The sequence below is a fragment of the Salvelinus fontinalis genome, chromosome 21 (assembly GCF_029448725.1).
Source record: "Salvelinus fontinalis isolate EN_2023a chromosome 21, ASM2944872v1, whole genome shotgun sequence".
NCBI lineage: Eukaryota > Metazoa > Chordata > Actinopteri > Salmoniformes > Salmonidae > Salvelinus > Salvelinus fontinalis.
In genome coordinates, this window is record NC_074685.1 from 38,388,975 (window position 1) to 38,397,282 (window position 8,308).

At 48.4% G+C, this 8,308-nt stretch overlaps 1 pseudogene; it reads right to left on the reverse strand.

The window, feature by feature from the left end:
* Positions 1-717: 717 nt before the first annotated feature.
* Positions 718-8,308, reverse strand: LOC129818848 (dopamine beta-hydroxylase-like; annotated as a pseudogene).

Sequence of the window (8,308 nt, forward strand, 5' to 3'; positions counted from 1 at the left end):
CACGATCAGCTCCTTAATTTTGTTGATGTTGAAGGAGAGGTTATTTTCCAGGCTCCACTCCACCAGGGCTCTCAACTCCTCCCTCCAGGCTGTCTAATCGTTGTTGGTAATCAACAAATTGAGCAGGATGATTTTACCTACATTTACATTTGAGTCATTTAGCAGATGCTCGCTCTTATCCAGAGCGACTTACAGTACTGAGTGAGTACTTTTTCGTACTGGTCCCCCGTGGGAATCGAACCCACAACCCTGGTGTTGCAAGCTGAGTCACTTGGGACACCACTAAATTTCCCTGTATCTGCCTATATAATTAACATTAAGACCACCTATTGTGAAGTGGAAATTGTATGATCTTCAATTAATATTTTCCAGGTGGTATTGATATGTATTCATTTGTGTTAGACCTGAGTTCAAATAGTTAATTTTTTCTTCTAATACTTTGAGCATTTGATTGAACCTACTTGGAGTGTCTGATGGGTGGGAATAGCACTTTTGGGAGTATTCTATTGGCTCTATTGCACCGGACAGGCTCAATCAAGCACAGCTAAAGTACTTGAAAGAAAATAAATACTATTTGAACCCAGGTACGGTGTGCTGGTTTGTGTGTGACTGGTGCCGTCCCTGGAGTGTTTGGTTACCTCAGCTCCCACGGCCCAGGCAGCCAGGATGAGGCGACAGTAGTTGAGGCTGGCTGGCTGGCTGGCTTCATCTTGGAGTCACAAGATCTGCTGTACTGGGGGACCGTATCCATCTCAGGGTGATACACTCCATGTGGTGCACTATGGCCTTGTTACCTGGGGTTACCACTGACTTGTAATGGAAGGAAGACAGGGGGAGGAAGAGGGGGAGGAAGAGGAGGAGGGGGAAAATACTCTGGTATGGATTCCATCGTGTTGACTTCACTCATTCCTTAGCCCAATTCCAAATCAACTCCTGGCACCTATCCAAAAGATTGGGTGGGGCTACGCAATAAGGTTGGGGAGGGGTATTGTCATATTGATTACACTTATCCACTCATCCAATTTTCTTGGATCTATTCGAATGCCTAGGGGCTAGAGCACTGTTACCTGTAACCACCGATAAATTCACTATAATTGAGAATTTCAATAAGCATTTATCTACGGCTGGCCATGCTTTCCACCTGGCTATCCCTACCCCGGCCTTGCGCTCCCCACAGCAACTCCCCCAAACCTCCCCCACTTCTCCTTCACCCAAATCCAGATAGCTGATGTTCTGAAAGAGCTGCCAAATCTGGACCCCTACAAATCAGCCAGGCTAGACAATCTGGACCCTCTCTTTCTAAAAATGATCTGCCGAAATTGTTGCAACCCATATTACTAGCCTGTTCAACCTCCCTTTTGTATCGTCTGAGATTTCCAAAGATTGGAAATCTGCCGCGGTCATCCCCCTCTTCAAAGGGGGAGACACTCTAGACCCAAACTGCTACATACCTATATCTATTCTACCCTGCCTTTCTAAGGTCTTCGAAAGTCAAGTTAACAGATTACCGACCATTTCGAATCCCACCGTACCTTCTCCGCTATGCAATCTGGTTTCAGAGCTGGTCATGTGTGCACCTCAGCCACGCTCAAGGTCCTAAACGATATCATAACCGCCATCGATAAGAAACATTACTGTGCAGCCGTATTCATCAACCTGGCCAAGGCTTTCGACTCTGTCAATCTAACATTCTTATTGGCAAACTCAACAGCCTTGGTTTCTCAAATGATTGCCTCGCCTGGTTCACCAACTACTTCTCTGATAGAGTTCAGTACGTCAAATCGGAGGGCCTGTTGTCCGGACCTCTGGCAGTCTCTATGGGGGTGCCACAGGGTTCAATTCTCGGGCCGACTCTCTTCTCTGTATACATCAATGATGTCGCTCTTGCTGCTGGTGATTCTTTGATCCACCTCTACGCAGACGACACCATTCTGTATACCTCTGGCCCTTCTTTGGACACTGTGATAACTAACCTCCAGATGAGCTTCAATGCTATACAACTCTCCTTCCGTGGCCTCCAACTGCTCTGAAATGCAAGTAAAACTAAATGCATGCTCTTCAACCGATCGCTGCCCGCCCGTCCAGCATTACTACTCTGGACGGTTCTGACTTAGAATATGTGGACAGCTACAAATACCTAGGTGTCTGGTTAGTCTGTAAACTCTTCTTCCAGACTCACATTAAACATCTCCAATCCAAAATTAAATCTAGAATTGGCTTCCTATTCCGCAACAAAGCATCCTTCACTCATCCTGCCAAACATACCCTCGTAAAACTGACTATCCTACCGATCCTCGACTTCGGCGATGTCATTTACAAAATAGCCTCCAACTCTCTACTCAACAAATTGGATGCAGTCTACCACAGTGCCATCTGTTTTGTCACCAAAGCCCCATATACCACCCACCACTGCGACCTGTACGCTCTCGTTGGCTGGCCCTCGCTTCATACTCGTCGCCAAACCCACTAGCTCCAGGTCATCTACAAGTCTCTGCTAGGTAAAGCCCCGCCTTATCTCAGCTCAATGGTTACCATAGCAGCACCCACCCGTAGCACGCGCTCCAGCAGATATATCTCACTGGTCACCCCCAAAGCCAATATTCCTTCGGCCGCCTCTCCTTCCAGTTCTCTGCTGCCAATGACTGGAACAAACTGCAAAAATCTCTGAAGCTGGAGACTCATATCTCCCTCACTAGCTTTAAGCACCAACTGTCAGAGCAGCTCACAGATCACTGCACCTGTACATAGCTCATCTGTAAAAAGCCCATCCAATCTACCTCATCCCCATACTCTATTTATTTATCTTGCTCCTTTGCACCCCAGTATCTCTACTTGCACATTCATCTTCTGCACATTCTACCATTCCAGTGTTTAATTGCTATATTGTAATTACTTCGCCACCATGGCCTATTTATTGCCTTACCTCTCTTATCCTACCTCATTTGGACATGCTGTATATAGAATTTTCTACTGTATTATTGATTGTATGTTTGTTTATTCCATGTGTAACTCTGTGTTGTATGTGTCGAACTGCTTTGCTTTATCTTGGCCAGATCGCAGTTGCAAATGAGAACTTGTTCTCAACTAGCCTACCTGGTTAAATAAAGGTGAAATAAAATACATAAAAATACAGTTGGATTTAGGATTCGATGTTCCAGCCATAGAAACATAATTTATAAGTAATTCGAATTCTGTGGAATTACTATTACTTAGCGGTTTACCAACCATCGCGATGTGGTTCTTTGGCCTGTTGAGGGGAAGCTGGAAGATGTGACACCAGTAGGTGGTCTCCTGGGTGGAGATGTTGACGTCGGTGTTCCGAACCTCCAGGGTCTGTATGTCCTGGGGCAGGGAGGGGGACGGGATGTCGGAGCAGAGCAGGCGGGCTCTCTGCACCCCCGTCTCGATATGGGACAGTTTGAGCTGCTGGAGCAAGCGGATTGGCCGATTCAACACTCCGTAGATCAGGTGGACAGTGCCCTCCTGCCAATAACAAGCAGCACAAAGATCTTTCTCTATATTATGCCTCTCTTTACCTACAACTTTTCTCTCTCTCTTCATCTCCTCTCTTTTTCTCCCCCTTCTCTCTTTCTTTTTCTCTCAACCCTTTTCTTTCTCCCTCCTCTTCCTCCCTCCCACCCTCCCAGTACAGAACAGTATAATAATATGTTATCTCTGTGTTAGCTCTCTGGGGTCACAGGTGCTAAAGAAAATGCTCTTACCACCTGCCACTGATCTGTCTCTTTTTCTCTCTCTCTTTCACCTCTATGATGTAGTCTTGTGGGTCGCAGGTGCTGAAGGACCTCTTGAACAGCAGGGAGAATCCCTCAGGTGTCTGAGTGGCTGCCATCAGCTGGTAGTCCTGCTGGCTGTCCAGACTCACATGACCCTGACTGTCAGTCCACGCATCCTGGAGTAACACAGAGAGTGAGAGAGATGCATACACACACATGCGCGCGCACACACACACATGCATGAACCCACACACACACACACACACACACACTAACTAACAAACACACGCACAAGATGATGGTCAGATACAAGGTCCATTTTGTATGTTTCAGCACTATGGACAGCAGCACACATGCTGGACAATTGCAATTCAAGAATCCCAGAGAAAAATGTACACAGTGGAAACATCTCATAGCCAAGTAAGTATTTACAAAACATATGTGACATCATTCTGTGGATGCCTAACCCTACGTTCAGGTGAGCAGGCAAGATACATATCCCAGAAGCCAATCGTAACAGCTGAGTCTGTCTCCTCCAATCACGTTGTCCGCATGTAACACGCCCCGAAATAGAACCCTCCACCCAAGACCAGTTTTATTTTCTTGTATGATTGCTCTGGGATGGGCAGATGAGTAAACACTCCAAAAAAGCTACACATTTTGTAAAAAGCCCAAATTAACCAGGGACGCTCCATGTGTCAGAGTCAGTTAGGCTCTGTGCACCTCAGTCTCCATTTTGGAGCGGTTTCATTGTGCTGTTGTGACCACAGTGGTCCCAGGCTTTTAACAGATGTTCGGAGTTCTCTCTCTCTCATCCCTCACTCTCTCCCCTCATCCGTCCCTGTTGGACCTCCTCCCTGGTACAGGGATCAAAGGGGCCATTCAACATTCGTTTGGATAGAAGGAGCAGCTAAGCAGCGCCTCCTCATCAGAGAGGCAGGCAGACAGGCAGGCCCGGGACGGGTCCAGGCAGGCCCGGTACGGGTCCAGGCAGGCCCGGGACGGGTCCAGGCAGAGGCAGGAGGAGTGAAAAGGGATGTATAATGTATGTGTGCTGCCCTGCGATGGTTTAGAATAAACCACCAGATCTGCTCACTGAGATAAATATGGAGCGAGATAGAGAGAGAGAAGAGGGGGGTTGGGCTGGCACACCGTTGTGACCTTTCTGCTCCCAACCAAGAGAGGGGGAGGGGTGGAAAGAGTGATGGAGGTGGTTTGGAGGGAGAGAGGAGTAAGGAGAGAGATGGAGAGGGAGAGGAAAGGAGCTGAGAAAGGAGAGGGAGGGAGGGAGGGAGGGAGGGAGGGAGGGAGGGAGGGAGGGAGGGAGGGAGGGAGGGAGGGAGGGAGGGAGGGGAGAGGGAGGGTGCGGAGAATGATTGAGGTGGTGAGGTGGTCTGGAGTTGAGAAAGAGAGCCATGTCAGCCTGACCGAGCTGTAGAGGGATGAAGGGAGGGATGGGAAAAGAGATGGAGGGAGATGGAGGCTGGGAGAAGTGTTGGGTGGGCGAGTGTTTTGTCAGGCTATTGCTATGGAACTCATCAAGCACATATAAGCCGGCTTCTCAGACAGACAGGAGGGCTGGGAAAAGAGGACCCCACATAGACAGACAGTAGGCTGGGATCATTCCTATAATGAGACTCCTGTCCTCACATGGAAAGTGAGAGACGTTCTTTTGAGAGCATTGCAAAATGTAACTGATGTGAAATGTTTATTTTGAGAAAATCCGATTTTCTCCATGTTCATATCTGATAAGTTACAAGATGTATAGCTAACATTTGGATGATCATATGTTTGTAATAGTTTATTAAGTATACAGTATTTCAGGTCATTTGTTTTCCCACTTGGTATCTTCATGTTTCAACATTCAACATGTTTTTTTGTCCATATGCATCTATCTAATCTTGTGAAAAATTCCCCACTTTAGGATGATCACGACGAAGGCACATCCTGCCTGACTCTCTACCATCAGAAAGAACCACCTCTTACATACAGTAAAGCAATACAGCGGGTACCAGCTACAATATGGCAGAACTGCTTTTTCCTTGTTCAAGCTTATTCTGGGGGCAGCTTTGCCTCGTGGGCAGAAACAAATGGGATGGGTTAAGTTTAGGCAAGTTATCCCAATTTGGTTAAGGTTAGAGCTGTGCTTTCTTTCATCCAACCAGTCACGTTTGTTCTGCCCTCGGGGCAGAGCTGAACTCAGAACACGATTGACCTTATGCAGAAATCATACCCGTAACCTTAGTCAGCATCATACTCTCTAACTACCAGAAACCTGGTGAAAAGTAGTGTACCACAGGAAATAGGGTTTGGGATACAAAGTAGGACGAGTCCCCTTCCTTACCCCAAAGTAGGACGAGTCCCCTTCCTTACCCCAAAGTAGGACGAGTGCCCTTCCTTACCCCAAAGTAGGACGAGTGCCCTTCCTTACCCCAAAGTAGGACGAGTCCCCTTCCTTACCCCAAAGAGGGACGAGTGCCCTTCCTTACCCCAAAGAGGGACGAGTGCCCTTCCTTACCCCAAAGTGGGACCAGTGCCCTTCCTTACCCCAAAGTAGGACCAGTGCCCTTCCTTACCCCAAAGTAGGACCAGTGCCCTTCCTTACCCCAAAGTAGGACCAGTGCCCTTCCTTACCCCAAAGTAGGACCAGTGCCCTTCCTTACCCCAAAGTAGGACCAGTGCCCTTCCTTACCCCAAAGTAGGACCAGTGCCCTTCCTTACCCCAAAGTAGGACGAGTGCCCTTCCTTACCCCAAAGTAGGACGAGTGCCCTTCCTTACCCCAAAGTAGGACGAGTGCCCTTCCTTACCCCAAAGTAGGACGAGTGCCCTTCCTTACCCCAAAGTAGGACGAGTGCCCTTCCTTACCCCAAAGTAGGACGAGTGCCCTTCCTTACCCCAAAGTAGGACGAGTGCCCTTCCTTACCCCAAAGTAGGACGAGTGCCCTTCCTTACCCCAAAGTAGGACGAGTGCCCTTCCTTACCCCAAAGTAGGACGAGTGCCCTTCCTTACCCCAAAGTAGGACGAGTGCCCTTCCTTACCCCAAAGTAGGACGAGTGCCCTTCCTTACCCCAAAGTAGGACGAGTGCCCTTCCTTACCCCAAAGTAGGACGAGTGCCCTTCCTTACCCCAAAGTAGGACGAGTGCCCTTCCTTACCCCAAAGTAAGACTGGTGGCCATCATCCTACAGGACCACTACGTCAGCGTTGGTGACTTCCCCGCGGTCGGACATCCCCAGAACCAGGCCGTGTTTCATCTCGCGGCCCCCCACCTCCAGGTACAGTTCCTGGAGGTGTAGGAGATGTTCCTGGGCAGGTGGAGGTGTCCACAGGGGTCAAGGGGCATGTGGTAGGGCAGCAGCAGGGGGGTGGAAGTGGGGATGGATCCTCCCCAGGAGGGGCTGGTAGCAGGATCTACCTGGTAGGAGGCTACCAGGATCACCACCAGGGTGGTTAAGACGGTCAGGTACACCAGAGTCACGTCCTGCAGCCACAGGTCCTTGTCGAGGAGACGCATAACCTGGGACACACGATACTCTGGATTGGTTGGTTGGTTCAGTCGGTTGCTTGGTGAGTTGGTTGATCCGTCAGTTGGCCGGTGTGTCAGTAGGTTGGTCTGTTTAAGGTAACTCCATCTTCTCTACCTTTATCTCCTCATTCAATGGATGGTCTGCTTTGTTATACGGACTGTCAATGCGGAAGTATTCCTCTTCCTCTTGTCGGTCTTCTGTTGTTCTTACACTTTCAGTCCATTACAGGCGTATGTTTTTTCAAAATTTACCATCCTTCACTATACTCTTCATCTCCAGGCGGTGTCCAATGCCAAAGTCTCAAAGTCTTTCACAGTATCCTGTCTTCTTAGTTCCTTTTTCTAAGTTGTCTTTTTCTCTTGATTGAATTTTATCGGAAACTGGGCGCCAACTCTTTTTTTCTCTCTGACCTGTCTCCTCTTGGTTGTTGTTTCTCCTTCGGGAATGTGACTGTCTCTGGGTCCCGACTCGTCCCTCTCTCTACACTTAAAGGGAAATCCCATGTGACCTCCGACTCTTCATCTGTCTGAATGACGTTATGTTTGTTGACCAAAATGTGATTTTGTTTTCTTTAAGCCCGTCGGGTCGAGCGCGATTCTCGACATCTGCCAGTCCGTAATTGATCCGAATAGACCATGGACATTATCAATGGCAATCCAGTTGGACAAACTGAGTTTTATTGCCTATTCAATCTCCCCTGGTTTTGGCCTTGTGGGCCAATTGGGGACGTTTGGCTGGATGTTAGGGTTGAAACGCTGTGTCAATAAAATCACCTGGGAGCACGAAGAGCGGAGTGCGGAGTTTTCCTTTTCATTGTTCATGAGTTCACCTACAGTATAACTCCGTCACCTGCGAAAAGGTACCTGGATGTGCGTATGTTCTTTAGCTTTTGTACAAGTCTGGCACTGAATCTCTGGCCTTTAGTCACTGTCTGTCTGATCCCAACATGTACATGGGCCATTGTAGGGCCAGCTAGGAGTTCTTCCTGACCGCATGACTTGACCAGGCAAAACTCTGGGACCTTGTGCCATGACAAATGCTTTGAG